Source organism: Carassius carassius, chromosome 39 (assembly GCF_963082965.1).
Source record: "Carassius carassius chromosome 39, fCarCar2.1, whole genome shotgun sequence".
Lineage (NCBI taxonomy): Eukaryota > Metazoa > Chordata > Actinopteri > Cypriniformes > Cyprinidae > Carassius > Carassius carassius.
Window position 1 is genome coordinate 3232810 of NC_081793.1, and position 20976 is coordinate 3253785.

A 20976-nucleotide genomic window follows, 5' to 3' on the forward strand; every position below is an offset into this window, starting at 1 on the left:
TGTGAATGCCCTTATGTGACACATACACACGTACACACACACACACACACACACACAATGCATAGACAGGGCGCCAGAATCCAGTTCTCTTAAGCGCTTGAACTAACAATAAACATCCCAAAGTGCCAGTTTTGTCGATTATCCTCATAGGAGCGATCTTAAATGATTTATATAAAGTCTAAAATGAACAAAAAGAGTTGTGAGAGAATGAGGCGAGATCCATAGACAGTATATAAACGGTGAGATCCGCGTGTCTGTCTGCTCTTAAAGGGACAGCAGCCAATAAAGCTTCCTGTCAGTAAAGTTAAAGAACAAAGGGAACAGAGAAAATGACTCGCTGCTCTTGACTAAATAACTTTTGTAGCTTTAATAAGGATTAACTATTTAATTTATAGTTTATGCAGTGCAGACTGCATATAACTTTGATAACTTTATTAAATTTCTGTATATTTCCTAACTGTTAAGACATGAAGGGCAGGAGTAAACATGACATTTATAATGGGTTTATGTTAGCATTGTTTTAAGTTTACTTAAATAAAAAACTGTTATATTTTTGAAGCCTAATAATAAATGTAAAAAAATAGAAAAAAAATCAGTAGCTGTATTAATATCAGTAATACTGGCCTTCATTCATAAAAAGATGCCATTTAAACAAGTATTTAAAATATACTGTCTTTATGTTGTTTCTACATTAATATGATTAACTATGAAATTATTACATTAAAAAATATATTAAAAACATACAAAAACATTTCTTTTTTTATTGCGATTAATTGCGATTAATCACAGAAAAAATGTGTGATTTATCTAGTTAAAGTTTTTAATCGATTGACAGCACTAGTTTCAAGTTAACCTCTTAACCCATACCCCAACGCAGGCGTCCTGAACTCCCCTTTTTTGCACATGTCAATGTTTATGAATAGATTAAATGAAATGGTGACCAATTTAATCTCCACAAATTATATATCATTATAGAGATCTAAGCCTCAAGCATCGATGACAGATTGCTGTTTTTCAATGGAAAGTCTATAAAGAATGTATTTGCTAGATTTGTGTAAGCATTACACATCAAAAGATGAAGAATAAAAACACAGTACATACCAGATTCGTTGTAATAATGATTCATAAACACATCCACAGCTGTAAATCCTGGTTTAGTTATGAAGGTAAAGGTCCACTGAACGACATCTCATGGAGCACGTTTAGTCCAACGAAGCAATAATATTGTAAAATGGATGATAATTGCTTTGTTTACGTTTCAGTTCTTCAGGGACTGTATTGTTTGCCTCCGTAGTGGAATAACTCAGAAACTGCGTCTTGGTAGTAAAAAAAACGGCATGGTTTTGTTGCATACAAACACACAAACAGAATGAGATGATCCACCAAAAAAAAGAGAAAGGTAGGTGGAAGTTTATTTATTTGAATTCTGTCGCTCTCTTGTGATGGCTCGTGACAGACTCTGAGGCCTCTGTCATCTGATGGAGGATTTTTTTTTATGTTAAATGTACCTGTATCTGCATGATTACCATCTTTTTTAATGCAACTCAGCTCGCTATTACTGTATAATCATGGCTATCAATTTGAATGCCATCTATATGAATAGATTGTGATTTATTGACTTTATGGCGCATCTCTATGATCCGATTACTACTCCAATGTAATTGGAGTTAGCAATGGGAACTCTAGGTCTCTTTTCTTGGTGGTAAACAATATTCTGAAACCACCTGATTCTTTGCCATCTGATATGTATTCCACTGACTTATGTGATCGCTTTTTGACTTTTTTTACATCTAAGGTTGAAAATGTACATCGGCAATTACTTACTGGTACTCTTCACAATGACTCCTGTCAGTCTATCACTCACATACCCCCCCACTCTGCCTTCTCTAACTTTACACTACCAACTATTTCAGAGATAGTGGGTCTGATAGGTAAATCTAAATTTTCGACTTGTCAATTAGACCCTCTACCAACTCCTTTAGTAAAAGCTTGTTTACCAGCCCTTTTGCCATTGATTACTAAAATTGTTCATGCTTCACTTGGTTCTGGTTTTGTATCTCCATCTCTTAAATCTGCTATTATTACACCCATACTTAAGAAACCAGGGGGTGATCCATTTGATTTTGAAAATTTTCGTCCAATTTCAAATTTACCATTAATCTCTAAGGTAGTTGAAAAGTGTATTGCAATTCAAATTCATGAACATCTGTCCAATAATAATTTGTATGAACAATTCCAATCTGGTTTTCGTCCCCACCATAGCACTGAGACTGCTCTTGTCAGAATAACCAATGATCTGCTGTTGACAGCTGACTCTGGGCTTTTAACTATACTTGTCCTTCTTGACTTGAGAGCGGCCTTTGATACTGTCTCACATAACATATTTCTTGATAGATTAGTTTCCATTGGTATTACTGGCACTGCTCTGTCTTGGTTTAGTTCATATCTATCTGGACGCAGTCAGCGTGTTCAATTAAAAGGTTTTAGTTCAAGACTATCTACAGTCACCGCTGGTGTTCCCCAGGGTTCTGTTTTGGGCCCGCTTCTCTTCATTATATATATGCTCCCTCTTGGTGATATTTTAAGGAAATATGGTATTAATTTTCACTGTTATGCGGATGACACCCAACTTTACCTGTCCGCCAAACCTACCGGTTCTTTTCCTAAATTTATTGAACATACAAAAGCTTAAACATTAACCCCCTGGAACCATCAGCATGGAATACATGACAAGACAATTAATAATGTATTTAAAAGCAAACAGTGGTAATTGTGTAGCTGCAACAGTGTGACGTCTATCCTGTAGAATGGTTGTGAGGATGAGTGTCTCTCAGCAGTGAGGTCAATGCCAACCAGGACTTGAAAGCCTTAGTGATCAGAAACAAAGAGACGACAACCAGAAGGTGCATGGTGATATGTTAATGCTTATAATGGGGAGGGTAGCAAGCCATTCGAGCATACCATAGGCCTGACTGAACTAACGCTATGCTCGATTTCAGACAGGACCTCTTTGGCAAGTTACTTGAGTTTATTGAACACAATTTATCTTTGGCGGTATGGTTCCTTATGGACAACCCTAGGGTTAGGAGTCAAACTCTCTAACCACTAGACCATGACTTTCCAGATGAGTTTACAGGTATTTCTTCATCTAAGCATATTTAAAATTAGATCACTTGCTCACTAATGGATCCTCTACAGTGAATGGATGCCATCAGAATGAGAGTCCAAACAGCTCATAAAAACATCCACAAGCTGCGTATTTGTAATGAAGCACTGCATCATGACATTTTTTTTACTTCATACAATTGCTTCCAGCTAAAATGACTCTATAATATAATTTAATAATAATAAATATACTATATTTATATATAAATATAAAAATAAATCTACAAACAAATAAATTATTTCGTTTTTTCTCTCAGTCTGGCTGAGCTGAAGTTTCTATGTTTAGTTGGTCAACTAGCTAAAAATCCCTCTGAAATATGCGATACATACCAGCTTAACCAGCTTGGTCATTACATGAAACCAGCTAAAAAAAATTTTTTTTAGTAGGGTAAACATATCGAATGCAATATCCATAAAACTACAGTAGATAGTCCTTGCTTTTCTTTTCTTTAATCTTTTTTTCCTAGAATATAATAAAATACATCAATAATGTACCAATATTTTTTTTTTAATGTGGCAAAAAATAAAAATAAAAATGCATGGCTTTTTCTGACTGGCAATGAGTAAAATAAAAGCATTTGTATTTAAACTACATGCATAATTTTCAGATTAGGGCCCCTGATTGGTCAGGTGCTGTAGGATGTGTTCAGTTGTTCCTTTGTGACCTGAAGTAAATATGGAGAGAATATGAACCGGACTAGTTAATTATAGGTCTCAATTTCATGTTATTAATGGCTCAAACTATACAGCATAAATTTCAAATGAACAGTCACCTGCGTTTGAGAGCAGTGGAAGAATAGACCACGCGATTGTTCAGTGGTTGCTGTGGCCGGTATACGTTGTCATAGGAAATTTGTGTTGGGAACCTGAGTAGCTAAAGGAAAAAAAAAAAAGAAAGAAAGACAAAAAAGTCACAAGGAGCTGACCTGGAAAATGATATGACAACATTCATCATTTTACTGATCGCACTGATTTAGCAGAGGCGCGTGTGTATGTGGTCACATGTTCAAATCATAAGGGCTCTGCACCTGCTTCCAAAGGAATTTGGTTCAGATATGTAGGATTCTGTAAGAGATGAGTGTGATAAGCACCAATGACACAGGAAACAGAGGGTAAAAAGAGGGAGGGACATGGGGGAGATGGAGGCTAGACAACATGACAGTAATATGACAACAAGATAAAACAAATGATATAGGCTACACATCACCTGAGCAGAAAACACATGTGGGATTGTCAATCAAGCAATGTTATGTAAGCAAGCAAGAATGTAAAGAGATTATGAATCATACAGATTCCCTCTGTAGGCTAGAGACTGGTGATGCGTTTAAACAGTTATTAACACTGTAAGTCTTGCAATTAAAAAAAAATATATATTTTTAAAAAATTGATTGACATCACTAATGTCATGTTTAGATTTGGCTCTTCTGTGTTTTATTAATTTGTTAATTTTTTGAGTGTGATTGTTTTTTATTCGCAATAATAACATAAAAATTTTTGGATGCCAGCATAAAAAGAAAAAGAAAGAAAAAGGAACAAAACACACAAAGGGTACAGTAAGTTGTGGTAACTTAAAAGGAACATACAAATAGACCCTGGCAGCAAATTACCACACAGAATAATGCATTATACATTTTTAAACAATTATTTTAGAGCTTGGGCTATACTACAACAATTAGTGTATTTACAATTAGTAACAAGTTTGTATTCTATCCCCATTAATCCTTGGAATGCTGCCTTCTAAACAGGCAATATCATGAAAAGACAGCAGCCAGAATCTTCTAAGGTCCATGTCAGTGTGAACCATTGCTGTGAAATGTTTTTTCTTTTTTTGGGGGGGGGGGGGTTTAAGCAGCAGTTAAACCAGACATTAACAATCTTTTCTGAACTAATGTAAAGTTGTAGGAAAGGTCATCATTTAACAACATAATGTAAGGATCATATATCAAATATATCAAATTGTGAAGGACCAGGAAGGGTAAATGAAAGGCATATTACCAGACAATAGGTGGGCATTATTCCAGAGAGGAAACTGATGTGAGATTTGTTTAACATAACCTGTAATCTTTTCAACATTGAACCAAGCTTGAAATAATATTTTCAAAGTTCTGATGTACTGTAAACTTCTTGAGCCTACACCAGTTAAGGGCAGATCTTTAAGTGTCATGAACCGGTTATCCTCCTGTCTCTTTCTCCCTCTTCTGGTTAAGCCTGGTTCACACAGCAGGATAATTAGGCCGATTTTAGCCCCGATTCATCCCTTCCGACAATCTTAAGGATGCTCCGATTATCGTAAAATAATCTGATCAGATATTCCTGCCGTGTGTGGTGTGTTAAGACTGCTCTCCTCTGCTCGGAAGGACGTCGGGACCGCTCCGATCTCAAATCGGGGATATCCAACATGTTGGATTTATTTGGCCCGATTTCTTCTCCTGTGTGGTGTCCCCCGAGGACAAACGATCACGCAGCCTGTGGACTGTGGTGTGTAGCCAATCAGAAAGCAAGGTGACGAGGCGGCGAGGAAGTACCGGGAAACAAAATCAAAACAGCCAGCGGCATGGCGCACCAGAAAGTCCGGTGGACGTCGGAGATGGAGGACCAACTCATCGACCTGTGGCAACACCGCTCCGATCTCAAATCGGGGATATCCAACATGTTGGATTTATTTGGCCCGATTTCTTCTCCTGTGTGGTGTCCCCCGAGGACAAACGATCACACAGCCTGTGGACTGTGGTGTGTAGCCAATCAGAAAGCAAGGTGACGAGGCGGCGAGGAAGTACCGGGAAACAAAATCAAAACAGCCGGCGGCATGGCGCACCAGAAAGTCCGGTGGATTTCGGAGATGGAGGACCAATTCGTCGACCTGTGGCAACACCGTGAATGTTTGTCTCCACTTCTTTGACCATCGCCTTTTCTTGTTTTTCTTATGTTTTTTTTTGGTTAAAAACAAAGCACAAACTATGGCCACTGCATCCTCTTCGTCCGCCATGATTGTTTACTCTGAAGTCACGTTTGATCTCGAGGGATTTTGCAAGATTTCCTGTCTGACCTGGGAATGCTCGGGAGTCAAATCGGTTCGTGTGTGATGTGTTGATTTTGCCGTGTGGCTGCACACCACACACTGTACGACCAAAATTGTTAGACCCGTGATTTTTTATCGCCATGTGTGGGGTCTCTCAGGTTTGGAAAATCAGCCGACAATTTTAAAATTGTCCCGTGTGAACCAGGCTTAACTATCCTTCACACACTGTTCCACTCATCTCATTATCGCTCACAGCTGTCTCTCATTCTCCATGCTCCCCTCTTTCTTCTCTCTACACCTGCACCTGCTTTTTCTGACTAGACCTCTATTTCTAGCCTTCTCTTCCCTTTGTTCTCCACCAGAGTATTTCCTTATGCTCGCATACGCTCCTGATCCTGACTCCTACTTTTTCGTGTCATGTCGTGTCCTGTCTGGTGCGCACTGAACCCTCGCTAACCTCTCTTCTACCCAGCCTCCCACAGACGTGAGTTGACTGTTGCTGGCTATCCCCATCCACTCACCCGGACCCATTCTCTGCTCTCCCGGGAGCCTCAATCACTGGTAGACTGATGAACCTCCTTTGTTTAATTGAGAGACATTTCTGTTTGAAACGTCGCCTTGCAACAGCCTGAGTTATCTCACCCTGTGAAGATTTGAGTTAATTAAAGACATTGTCTGCCATCGCAATTGAGTTCGCTCTCTCCTTCAGCATTGTGACAGAATAATCTGGCCAGACATGGACTCAGCGAAGGAAGACTCGCTGCAGAATGCCCTCGAACTGCAAGGAGCTATGCTGGGCTGTCATGAGGAGGATCTAGCTGCTAGTCGCCACGTCATGGCGTAAGTGTATTTATTTATTGTCTCATTAGTATTTAGCGCAGTTGTCATTGCTAGGAAACACTTGTTTGTTTACTGTGTTGAGACGTGCTGCGTTTGGTCTCGTACTCTATCGCATACGTTGTCAGTGTTTTGCGCTTGCTTAGACCTTTGTTGTGATAAACAGTAAAGTGCGTTCAAGTGCCAGCCAAGAGAGTGTAAAGAAATAGCCTTTGTGAGAAGCAGTTAAATCAGCGGGAGTTAAAAGCAGATCATAAGTGTATTTATTTATTGTCTAATTAGTATTTAGCGCAGTTGTCGTTGCTAGGAAACACTTGTTTGTTTACTGTGTTGAGACGTGCTGCGTTTGCTCTCGTACTCTATCGCATATGTTGTCAGTGTTGTGCGCTTGCTTAGACCTTTGTTGTGATAAACAGTAAAGTGCGTTCAGCTGAATTCAATTTCTGTTTTGTCGGGTTTAAAAAAGATGAGTATACCGCAGTAGCCCTCCAGTTAAGCCCTCCTCATATGAAGACTGAAGAGTGTAAAGACCATCGACTCTACCGTGTGACTCCACCGGGCAGGGACACCGGCAGGGAATATAAGTATTGTTTTGATTAATCTCTTTTTCTTTCTTTTGTTTCATTTCTGTTTGAGTTGTTTTTTATGTATAACCAAATCTTACTATGTGTTTCCAGATCCCTGCTATCACTACCACTCGCAAACCACACATCACACAATGTAGACAGCGCAATCTTAACAATCTGCACACTTTGCCTATATCTGCTAATACACTACTTTCTTTTTCTATTGGTCTCTGGAATTGCCGGTCTGCTGTAAACAAAGCCGATTTCATTACTTCTATTATTAGTCATTCAGAGCTTAATCTCATGGCCCTAACAGAGACCTGGATCAAACCAGAGGACACTGCTACACCTGCAGCACTCTCCAATAATTTCTCATTTTCCCTCCCCCCTCGTTTGACTGGCAGAGGTGGAGGTACTGGTCTGCTCATCTCTAATGATTGGAAATTTAATTCTTTACCATCTTTGGGTACCAACAGCTCCTTTGAATCTCATTCAGTTACTGTTACCTACCCTTTTAAAATACATTTTGTAGTTGTCTATCGACCCCCAGGACCACTGGGTAACTTTTTGGATTAATTAGATGTGTTGCTCTCAACCTTTTCTGAGGATGGTACTCCACTAGTAATGCTCGGAGATTTCAACATCCATCTAGATAAACCTCTGTTTGCTGATTTCCACACTCTGCTTGCCTCTTTTGATCTCAACCGAGTGTCAACTACTACTACTACTGGCCGGCATGCCATATCACCCTGGAGCCCAAGACCGGTTTCCCACTGAAGCTAAAAAGGGCGGAGCCTGGTCAGTACCTGGATGGGTGACCTCCTAAGACAACTAGGTTGCTGCTGGAAGAGGTGCTAGTGAGGCCATCTGGGGGTGCTCACCCTGTGGTCTGTGTGGGTCCTAGCGCCCAAGTGTAGTGTAGTGATGGGGATACTATACTGTCAACAAGCACCGTCCTTCGGATGAGACGTTAAACCAAGGGCCTCACTATATGTGGTCATTAAAATTCCCAGGATGTCTTTAACCTCAACATGGTCCCTGACACATCACTTACCCCTCCACATGTCATCTTTCAACGTAACCTACGCACACTTTCACCCTCCCGGCTATCTGCAATGGTTTCATCTTCTTTTCCTTCCCCTAAACTGTTTGCATCTTTGGATGCTAACAGTGCTACTGATACTTTCTGCTCCACTCTTACATCTTGTTTAGACACTGTTTGCCCCTTATCTTCCAGGCCAGTCCGTAACACCCCTTCTGCCCCTTGGTTATCTGATGTTCTACGCGAACACCGTTCTAAGCCTAGAGCTGCTGAAAGGGTGTGGCGCAAGTCCAAAAATACTACTGACCTAAATGTCAGTAGTATCAGTCACTCCTATCTTCCTTCTCTGCTAATGTCTCCACTGCTAAAATGACATACTACCATAACAAAATTAACAATTCGTCTAACTCTTGCATGCTTTTTAAACCATTTACCTCACTTCTTTGTCCTCCTCCTCCCCCTTCTGCTTCATCTCTAATAGCTGACGACTTTTCAATGTTTTTCATTAATAATATTAAACACATTAGTGCACAATTTTCCACACCACAATCAGTCAAGCTCATATCACCAGCAAACTTACACTCATTTACATCCTTCTCTTCACTCTCTGAGGCAGAAGTCTCAAAACTCATCCTTTCTAATCACCCTACTACTTGCCCCCTTGATCCTATTCCATCTCATCTCCTTCAAGCAATTTCTCCTGCAGTTGTACCTGCACTCACTCACATCATCAACACATCCCTCCACACTGGTGTTTTTCCCTCATCATTTAGACAGGGACGTATAACTCCACTACTTAAGAAACCCAACCTCAACCCATCTCTTTTAGAGAACTACAGACCAGTTTCCCTTATTCCTTTCATTGCAAAAACACTTGAACGAGCTATGTTCAACCAAGTCTCTACATTTCTCACACACAACAGCCTCCTTGACAGCAACCAATCTGGCTTCAGAAGTGGCCATTCAACTGAGACGGCCTTTCTCTCAGTTGGTGAAGCTCTTAGACTGGCAAGAGAAGAATCCAAATCTTCAGTACTTATCCTGCTTGATCTGTCCGCTGCTTTTGACACGGTTAACCACCAGATCCTCCTATCAACCCTACTGGCAAAAGGCATCTCAGGAACGACACTTCAATGGTTTGAGTCTTACCTATCAGATAGGTCCTTCAAAGTATATTGGAGAGGTGAAGTGTCCAAGTCACAACATCTAACTACTGGGGTGCCTCAGGGCTCAGTTCTTGGACCACTTCTCTTCTCTGTCTACATGGCATCATTAGGTTCTGTCATTCAGAAACATGGCTTTTTATACCACTGCTATGCTGATGACACTCATCTCTACCTCTCATTCCATCCTGATGATCCAACGGTAGCTATTCGCATCTCAGCTTGTCTAACAGACATTTCTTCCTGGATGATGGACCATCACCTTTCACAATTTCACCATCAAGTTAGGCACATCAACCATAACTCCTTCAAAAACAGCTAAAAGCCTTGGAGTTATGATTGATGATCAGCTGACTTTCTCAGACCACATTGCTAAAACTGTCCGATCCTGCAGATTTGCTTTATTCAACATTAAGAAGATCAAGCCCTTTCTTTCGGAACATGCTGCACAACTCCTTGTTCAAGCTCTTGTTCTGTCCAGGCTGGACTATTGCAATGCCCTCTTGGCAGGTCTTCCAGCTAATTCTATCAAACCGTTACAATTAATTCAGAACGCGGCAGCAAGATTAATTTTTAATGAGCCAAAAAGAATACACTTCACACCTCTGTTTATCAATTTGCACTGGCTTCCAATAGCTGCTCGCATAAAATTCAAGGCATTGATGTTTGCCTACAAAACTACCACTGGCTCTGCACCCATTTACCTAAATTTGTTACTTCAGACTTATGTGCCCTCTAGAAGCTTGCGTTCTGCAAGTGAACGTCGCTTGATTGTGCCATCCCAAAGAAGCACAAAGTCACTTTTACAGACTTTTAAATTAAATGTTCCCTCCTGGTGGAATGACCTCCCTAACTCAATCCGGGCAGCTGAGTCCTTAGCCATCTTCAAAAATCGGCTTAAAACACATCTCTTCCATCTTTATTTCACCCTCTAACTTTAACACTCACTATTCTAATTCTATTCTTAAAAAAAAAATCTAACTACCTTTCTAATCTTTTTGTATTCTATTTTCTTTTCATATATAATGCAATTGTATATGTGTGTGTGTGTACATGTGTAAAGATCTCTAACACTAGCTTGCTCTATTCTTTTTTTATTCTATCTGTTTTCTTTTTATTATATTATTTAAAATCCCATGCTACGTGTACTGTGTTAACCTAACTATATATCATTGCTCTTTTTGTTGTTTTTGAATGCTTCCACTGTCTTCATCTGTAAGTCTCTTTGGATAAAAGCGTCTGCTAAATGAATAAATGTAAAAAAATGTAATGTAAATGTCATGGAGCCCCTCGCGGCTCAGATGACTGATCTAACCCAGTGTCTGCACAACCTTCGCACTGAATCTCCCTCTCCCAGGAATTCTGACGCTCCTGTGCCGAGAGTTAACAACCCTCCTTGCTATGCGGGTGAGCCATCTGAGTGTCGTTCTTTTTTTAACACAATGCGAGGTGGTTTTCTTTCTCCAGCCCTCGACATATTTGCAAGATCGCTCCTGCATCGCCTTCGTGGTCTCCCTTCTCACTGGTCGGGCACGGGAGTGGGGCACCGCTGTCTGGAACTCCAACGCTGACTGTCTAGTCCAGTATGCACTCTTCAAGGAGGAGATGCTGTGAGTCTTCAACCGCTCCGCTCATGGGGCTGAGGCTTCTCGACTCCTTTCGTCTCTGTCAAGGGAGGAGGTCTGTGGCCGACTTTTCCATCAAATTCTGTACCCTGGCGACCCCCTGTGAGTGGAACAAACCCGCCTTGGTAGCACGCTTTCTCAAGGGATTTGAACGCGGACATCAAGGATGAGAGCTTAGCCTGCGAGACCCCGGCTCGCCTCGATCCCCTCATCGACATGGCTATCCGCGTCGAGAAGCACTTCGAATTACACCGCCGTGCCTGGAACCTCGAGAGATCTCTGCTGGGTGCCCCAGTTCCACCATCACCTCCTACTGCCAACTCAGAGATGGAGCCCATGCAGCTAGGTGGCTTAATGATTTCCGCGGCGGAACATCAACGGCGGATCACAGGACGTCTCTGCATGTACTGCGGTTCTGCCTCTCACTTCTGCGCTGCCTGCCCAGTAAAAGCCAGAATTGGCCAATAGAGGTAGGGTTACTGGCGAGCGCTTCAGAGTTAGTCCCCCCATCACGCACCCGCACTACTTTCCCTGTTCACCTGCAGTGGCTGGGCGGCACCGTTTCCTGCTGGGCATTGATTGATTCAGGGGCCGAGGAAAGCTTTGTGGATTAGTCCTGGGCACAAGAGCAGGCCATCCCCCTCGTTGAACTTAAGGACGCTACCAGGACACTATTTTTCATTCTCCCTATACTCCTGTGGTTTTAGGACATCCCTGGTTAGTTAAACACAACCCCCAGATTAACTGGTCTACCCACTCTGTTCTTTCCTGGAGTTTGTCTTGTAATGTGAAATGTTTAGTGTCTGCTCTTCCTGCTGTATCTCCTGTCCCTGTGTTTCAGGAGGAAGTGAGTTTTCCCTGTGAGTCCTGGAGGAGTATCACGATCTGCGAGCGATCTTCAGCCGTTCCCGGGCCACTTTTCTCCCTCCTCACCGCTCTTATGACTGCAGCATCGACCTCCTTCTGGGTACCACTCCCCCTCGGGGTCGCCTGTACTCCTTGTCCACGCTCGAATGCGAGGCGCTCGAGATGTATCTTTCTGAGTCTTTAGACCAGGGGTGTCAAACATACGGCCCGTGGGCCAAACACACCCCAAAGAGGTGTCCAATCCGGCCCACAGGAGGATTCAGCAATAATATAAGTAATAAATTAAAAATCAGTTTGAAAATTAAATAAAGTGTGTTCGCAACAACATTTTATTTTGAATTTAAAGAGGAACAAATTACTAATTTATTTACATTGATATTACGCCTCGGGAGTCTGGACACTTAACATGCGCATTTTAAATCGGTTCCAGAATCTCGAGCAGCATGAGGATATGATGATAGCTGCATTGTAACTACTGCTTGTGCGGCAATTTTCTTGTTATTTTAAACATGTCCAAAAGAAGACATTTGGCCTGGAATGACAGCCAAGCTATTTAAGGAAAAATGAAAAAAGGTATTATAATCTCAACGCAAACATGTAAGTTTAAACACGTGACTAATATTAAATTACACTGTGACGCACTGGACAGCTTCGTATGGAGAAAGTAAATGAGTAAGGAGTGTGCAATATTTATTGTGTACTAATATCCTAACTTTTGTTTTAATGATGTGCGAACTGACATTTTTTAACTTTGCAAAAAAAAAAAAACATTGTACGTTTTTCAGTGTCGGATGAAGGCTATCAGGTTACAATATAATTCAAGATATGAGACAAAAATGCCCTGTATTGTTTTTAATATTTATGTCCTGATCGTTAATTAATGTCTAACTATATCAAGAGTGTTGCTTTCCCGAATGTCAGCGCGATCGCTTTTATACAGTCGTGGCCAAAAGTTTTGAGAATTACATAAATATTAGTTTTCAAAAAGTTTGCTGCTAAACTGCTTTTAGATCTTTGTTTCAGTTGTTTCTGTGATGTACTGAAATATAATTACAAGCACTTCATACATTTCAAAGGCTTTTATCGACAATTACATGACATTTATGCAAAGAGTCAGTATTTGCAGTGTTGGCCCTTCTTTTTCAGGACCTCTGCAATTCGACTGGGCATGCTCTTAATCAACTTCTGGGCCAAATCCTGACTGATAGCAACCCATTCTTTCATAATCACTTCTTGAAGTTTGTCAGAATAAGTGGGTTTTTGTTTGTCCACCCACCTCTTGAGGATTGACCACAAGTTCTCAATGGGATTAAGATCTGGGGAGTTTCCAGGCCATGAACCCAAAATTTCAACATTCTGGTCCCCGAGCCACTTAGTTATCACTTTTGCCTTATGGCACGGTGCTCCATCGTGCTGGAAAATGCATTGTTTTTCACCAAACTGTTGTTGGATTGTTGGAAGAAGTTGCTGTTGGAGGCTGTTTTGGTACCATTCTTTATTCATGGCTGTGTTTTTGGGCAGAATTGTGAGTGAACCCACTCCCTTGGATGAGAAGCAACCCCATACATGAATGGTGTCAGGATGCTTTACTGTTGGCATGACACAGGACTGATGGTAGCGCTCACCTTTTCTTCTCCGGACAAGCCTTTTTCCAGATGCCCCAAACAATCGGAAAGGGCCTTCATCGGAGAATATGACTTTGCCCCAGTCCTCAGCAGTCCATTCACTATGCTTTCTGCAGAAGATCAATCTGTCCCTGATGTTTTTTTGGACAGAAGTGGCTTCTTTGCTGCCCTTCTTGACACCAGGAACATCTTCCAAAAGTTTCCGCCTCACTGTGCGTGCAGATGCGCTCACACCTGCCTGCTGCCACTCCTGAGCAAGCTCTGCACTGGTGGCACTCCGATCGCGCAGCTGAATCCTCTTTAGGAGATGATCCTGGCGCTTGCTGGACTTTCTTGGACGCCCTGAAGCCTTCTTTACAAGCCTTCTTTATAAAAACTTAAGCAGCAACTTTTCCAATTTCCAATATTTATGTAATTCTCAAAACTGTTGGCCACGACTGTACAATAGCTCAACCAAAAAGTTGCTAGAATTAAGTGTTACATTAGTCACAATTCTGTCTATCTCTGTTTCGACAAGGAAAAGTTTTTAACAAGGCCAAAGTAAGACCAATTGTGTATCTTCGTGCAGCACTGAGTATTTTGTTACTGAATTTTTTTTTTTTTAATAAAGCATTTGAATCTATGATTCAGTGGCCCATTCATAAAGACAATTACTAACTTTATTTCTAAATGAATCAACTGTTTTGAATGAGTCAGTTGATCACTCATAAAGACAGAGATTTGCTGCCACCTACTGGTGGCTTTAGTGTCATATTTATTTATCCATGTCAGGCTTAAATCATCTCAAAAACACACTCTGCAAGATATGGTAATATATATATGTTTTTTTTTTTGTAAATATTGCACACCCCTAAAATAACCTAGCATCATCTTCAAAAACATACATTTCCTTTATGTGTATATATATATATATATATATATATATATATATATATATATATATACATTTTTGTACATGGTTAATATTAATGTAATTGTAAGCAAACTAGATTTTAACAAAAAGGTAATTCGGCCCACACAAGGGAACATTTTCTCCGATCCGGCCCTCAACCTTAAATGAGTTTGACACCCCTGCTTTAGACGCTGGTCTCATTGTTCCTTCCTCCTCTCCTGCTGGTGCTGGGTTATTTTTTTGTAAAGAAGGATGGTACTTTACGCCCCTGCATTGATTATCGAGGGTTGAATGACATCACAGTCAAGAACCGTTATCCTCTGCCTCTCATGTCATCCACCTTTGAGATCCTGCAGGGGGCTAAAGTCTTCACTAAGCTAGACCTTCGTAATGCTTACCACCTAGTCCGGATAAAGGAGGGGCACGAGTGGAAGACAGCATTTAATACCCCCTTGGGCACTTCGAATATCGTGTCCTTCCCTTCGGGTTAGTAAACGCACCTGCCGTTTTTAAAGCGTCAGTAAATGACGTCCTCAGGGACATGCTAAACATTTTTGTTTTTGTCTATCTCGACGATATAAAAAATTTTCCCCCTCCCTCCAGATTCACACTCAGCACGTTCGCCAGGTCCTCCAGCGCCTCCTGGAGAACCAGTTATTTGTTAAAGCGGAGAAGTGTACTTTTCATGCCCAATCCGTCACGTTCTTTGGTTCTGTTATTTCTGCTGATGGCATCACTTTATTCCTCTCCCGAAGCTCCCCTCCGAGAGGGAGACAGCCCAGATCGCCGTCGATAAGATTTGTAAGATCCACGGTCTTCCGTCCGTCATTGTCTCCGACCGAGGTCCTCAGTTCTCATCCTTATTTTGGAGAGAATTTTGTTGCCTTATTGGAGCCTCTGCCAGCCTTTCCCCGGCTTTCACCCTCAGACCAATGGCCAGGCCGAGCGTACCAACCAAATTATTGGTCACATCCTTTGTAGTCTCGCGTTTCGCAATCCCGCCTCTTGGTCCGAACAGCTCCCCTGGGCTGAATATGCCCATAATTCCGTCCCATCCCCAGCTACCAGTTTGTCGCCGTTTCAGGGTTGCCTTGGTTACCAGCCTCCGCTCTTTTCCTCGTAGGATTCCGAGTCCAATGTCCCCTCTGTCAGCGCATTTGTCCAGTGTGCCAAACGTACCTGGAGAGGGGTTAGGGTCAGCTTATGCAAGGCTCGTTCTCGTACTCGACGGGCGGCTAACAGGCGTCGTATTAAGTGCCCTCGTTATGTCATCGGTCAGAGGGTCTCAACCCTCAACCTTCCCCTCCAGTACACGTCTCGCAAATTGGCTCCTAAATTGATCGGGCCATTTCGGATTCTCGAAGTGCTCAGTCCTGTCGCGGTTAAGTTAAAGATGCCTTCCAACCTCTGACGCATCGACCCGGTCTTTCACGTTTCTTGTATCAAACCTCTTGTATCAAACCCGCCTCCTCGTCCTGTCACTACACCCATGCGTGTCGAGGGCTCTCCTACTTATAGGGTTCGCAGGTTACTCGACGTTCGCCCTCAAGGGCGCGGACATCAATTCTTGGTCGATTAGGAGGGGTAAGGCCCGGAGGAGAGAAGTTGGGTCCCCGCTCGAGATATCCTGGACCGCTCACTGATTGATGACTTCTACCGCACTCGCCAGCCCTCCTCCTTAGGTGCGCCAGGGGGCACTCCTTGAAGAGGGCATACTGTCATGAACCGGGTATCCTTCTGTCTCTTTCTCCCTCTTCTGGTTAGTCTCCATCACAATTTGTTCCACTCATCTCATTATCGCTCACAGCTATCTCTCATTCTCCCTGCTGCCCTCTCTCTTCTATCTATACCTGCACCTGCTTTTTCTGATTAGACCGTTTATTTCTAGCCTTCTCTTCCCTTTGTTTTCCGCTAGAGTATTTCCTTATTCTCGCATACACTCCTGATCCTGACTCTTCTCCCCTACCTAATCGTGTCGTGTTGTGTCCTGTCTGGTGCGCATTGAACCCTAGCTAACCTCTCTTCTACCCAGCCTCCCGCTGACGTGAATTGACTGCCGCTGGCTATCCCCATCCGCTCACCCGGACCCGTTCTGTGCTCTCCCAGGAGCCTCAATCACCGGCAGATTGACAAACCTCCTTAGTTATCTCACCCTGTGAAGATTTGAGTTAATTAAAGACATTGTCTGCTATCGCAATTGAGTCCTCTCTATCCTTCAGCATTGTGACATTAAGTCTATGCATGGAAGAACACGGTCAGACTCCATGCTTCTCCAGGGAGTGAGAGTCCACCCAGACACGCATGGCTTTAGTTTGGAAAGCAAGGTAGTTAAGCATTAAATTAGGAAGGGCAAGACCGCCATGCAATTTTACACACTGAAATACAGATAGACTGACTCTAGGACAATTACTGCCCCAGATGAATGTAGATATTAATTAATTAATTTCTTTGAAAAATTTTGGGGGAGGAATACAAGAGAGCATGAAAAGAAAAAACTTATTCTAATTAAAATATTAATTTTAAACATTTCAATTTAATTTTGCATTTATATTTTTAAGTTGTCCCACCTCTGTATGTCCCACTTAATTGTCTCACTGATTTGAGAAAAATTTGTCTGAGCAATCTTAGACAATGAATCAGCAATTTTAATACCAAGATAAGAGCATGAATTAGCAAAGACAAGGCCACTAGGTAAAGAGGCTGCTTTAGCAGTGTACTTAAGTGACATTAAGGATTAAAATTTATGTTATAACCAGACATAGTGCTAAAAGGGTTGAACAAATGCAAGACATAGTGTAATGTCATCAGAATACAATGATATATTGTAAGTTGTTAATAGTTATAAGTGTTATCAGGCATATATTATTTTAGGTTGGAATCCACGCAATTGCCGCTCCAGTCATCGTTTTTTGTCCAATGCTGAGTTCTATCATGCTCGTACCTTTTTTCTAACAAAGACATTTTTAAAAAGTTTTATTGTGTGGTCACGGTTAATGAGTTTTTTTTTATGTTTTTTTTTTTTTTTTTTTAAGTGTGAAAGTGACAGAATAACAGTTTTTAATAAATTTAAAGGGAGCACTCTTTGATATATATATATATATATATATATATATATATATATATATATATATATATATATTCTGATATATTCAGAATTTAAATAAAACTGTAAAAAAAAAAAAAAAAAGTGTTTTTAATGCTAGATAAGCGGCCATGTACGACACAGAGAACGCTAACTAGCATAGACCGTATACTACTGTACACTAAATATAAAAAAATAATAATTGCTTGGTTTTCTGTTTAATTTAACAGTGTTTTTAAAAATATAGATATTTTATTAACAAATAATTGTAACACTTTACTGTAAGGTTGGATTAGTAAATGTTAATGTATTAATGTGTAGTAACGTGTTAATTACTGTAAAGCACTACGTAAATACTGTATATGGAGCATTATCGATACCGATGCTAAATGGCCCTTCAAGAAGCAAGTCTGGATCGTAATGAATTCGGTTGTCAAAATATGGTTCCAATCGTAAAAAAAAAAAAAAGCCTTGGCTAAGATCTTGACGTGAGCTGATATCAAAGATATTGGACAATAACTAGAACAACTTCGTGGATCTTTGTCTTTTTTAAGCAACAAGGTGATGATGGCTACATTTGATCTCTATGATTTATACCGTGATCAATGGCATTATTCATGGACTTCAAAATTAGGGGGCCTACAATCTCCCAGATAGCTTGATAGAGTTTCGTAGAAAGTCCATCAGGGCCAGGAGATTTACCTTTCTGCAAGAGTTTAGTTGCACTGTGGAGTTCCTCCAGTGTTAAAGGAGCAACCAGCGTTTCTTGAGCAGAAATGGGTCAAGTGGGAAGAATCAAGTGACTGAGAAAATGACTGCATTCTCCTCGGTCAAGGGAGACTTCAGACAAATACAACATAGAGAAGAATGATGAAGGTTTTAATGACATCAATGCTGGCTTTAGATTCACACTCTGAGTTTTAGTGCAACGATAGTGATAAACTCAGCTTTTGAAATAGATAGAGAAGCATATTATTCTTTTAATAAAGATAGCTCCTGATTAAGCTTATCAGGAAAAGCAAAAGCCAGTTGACGTTCTAGGTTATAAATCTTTTTTTCTAGCTCCTCAAAACGTTTATTCCTAGAGGCATTGACTTTAGCAGAATATTAGATGAAATAACCCCTTAAAAACATTTTATAACTTCCCACAACATCTGTGGATTATGGCAGTGGGAATTAATTTACTAAAAAATAATTAATTATTGTCTACATTAATCTAGGAAGAAGATGTTGTATTATTATGTATTATTAAAGCACCGTCTATTTACTTTAGTGACTTTAGCACCCAAAGTGATATTACAAATAGTAACGGATTGCTAAATATCCATGTCAACACAGCGGTCCTGCGGATGCTTTAATGATGTCATTCCCGTGCTGTTCCCACGCCTTCAGTTTCACTCTTCATATCTAGAATCTGAGGCGTCAGCACATCATCTATAGCATATTTGATAGTGACAGTGACATAGTTCAGCAGGCAGACACACTCTTGCAGTTTAAATCTAGATTAAAGACCCATCTCTTTAACCTGTCTTACACATAACACACTTGTAAGCTTCTTATATCCAAATCTTATAAAAGAGTTTTAAATAATGTAAACCGGAACCGGGACCACTTCCCATAACACCCGCTTGCTACATCATTAGAAGAATGGCATCTACGCTAATATTAGTCTATTTCTCTCTTATTCCGAGGTCACCGTCACCAGAGGCGTCGTGCCCATTCGAAGTGAGGGGGCACGTGCCCCCTCAGATTTCTGAGCCAAGTGGATTTTAAATGCAGCTTCCAAACGAAAAAAAAAAATTTGCAGAATAATATTTTTTATATATTTGATACAATCACAGCGGTGTGATTAGATCGTTCAGTGCACAGCATCAGCTGCTAAATTCAAATCTGCGTTCGCTGGCTGGCGCTGAGCCAGAGACAGACGCGTTCGTACAACGCTTCATGATAACCAATCAGAAACTATTCTGTTGCGCTTATGGATGCAATGGCCAATCAGAGACGTCCAGAAGAGTCATCACTGAAACGCAGTGTTTTGTTCACTTGCTCGCTGACTGAATTATTTACCGAATTCTCTCATCAGAAACAACAAAAAGTGCAGATGTGCGTACGAATGTAAGTAAGATATTCGTTTCATAATGTAAAGTGCTTCAGTGATTTTAATGGGAGTTTTTGAGAGTGCCTGAACTCTGGCTAGACTGAATGAAAATGTTTTTTGATAATGTAAATGTTCTTTACTCTCTGTAAAATGAAAGTGTTAAAATAAGTATCTTACAATATTGTTATTAAAATTTACATTAAATGCAAATTCAGTCGTATTAAAAATATTTTATGGCATGATATGGCACTTAAGTAAAAAGTCAGGTTTTTATGTGTAGTTAATAGATTACACTACATTTCCATATATTGATCAAATAGCAATCTATAAAGGTGCAAAACGCGTTTACCTACACATATTTGAGAAACAAGATATTTCCTGATATATTAAGCATGTTTGGAATTGTTTTGAATAAAAAGGAAAAAAAAAAAAAAAAAAAAATAAGCCTATATCAGTTATACAGTGCTTTCGTAGAATGACTTATACCCCTGTAAAAACCTTGTGTCAGACGACCACCAGGAAAAGATCATAAGAAAACAGATGATTCTTCTGCACAATCTGACTTTGCTGCAGCCTGGAATTGAACTAATGATTTCGTCTGGTCAAAGGAGAACTGGCCCCCCAACTGAGCCTGGTTTCTCCCAAGGTTTTTTCTCCATTCTGTCACAGATGGAGTTTTGGTTCCTTGCCGCTGTCGCCTCTGGCTTGCTTAGTTGGGGTCACTTCATTTACAGCGATACCGTTGACTTCATTGCAAATTATTGCACATATACTATTTAAAATGAACTGAGATGATGACATCACTGAATTCAATGATGAACTGCCTTTAACTGTCATTTTGCATTATTGACACACTGTTTTCATAATTAATGTTGTTCAGTTGCTTTAATACTATCTTTTTTGGTTAAAGTGCTATATAAATAAAGGTAACTTGACTTGACTTGACAGTTCTGTCTAAATCAGTATGTTGTTCACTCAAGGCTTGTTACACTCCA

The 20976-nt window shown here is 40.6% G+C and overlaps 1 long non-coding RNA gene across 1 annotated transcript; it reads right to left on the reverse strand.

The window, feature by feature from the left end:
* Positions 1-3729: 3729 nt before the first annotated feature.
* Positions 3730-4462, reverse strand: LOC132121225 (uncharacterized). The gene is made up of 2 exons (XR_009426254.1): positions 3939-4462; positions 3730-3830 (listed from the first exon to the last, which is right to left on the reverse strand). It is a non-coding gene; the product is annotated as an uncharacterized LOC132121225 (long non-coding RNA).
* Between the last annotated feature and the right edge of the window lie 16514 nt (positions 4463-20976).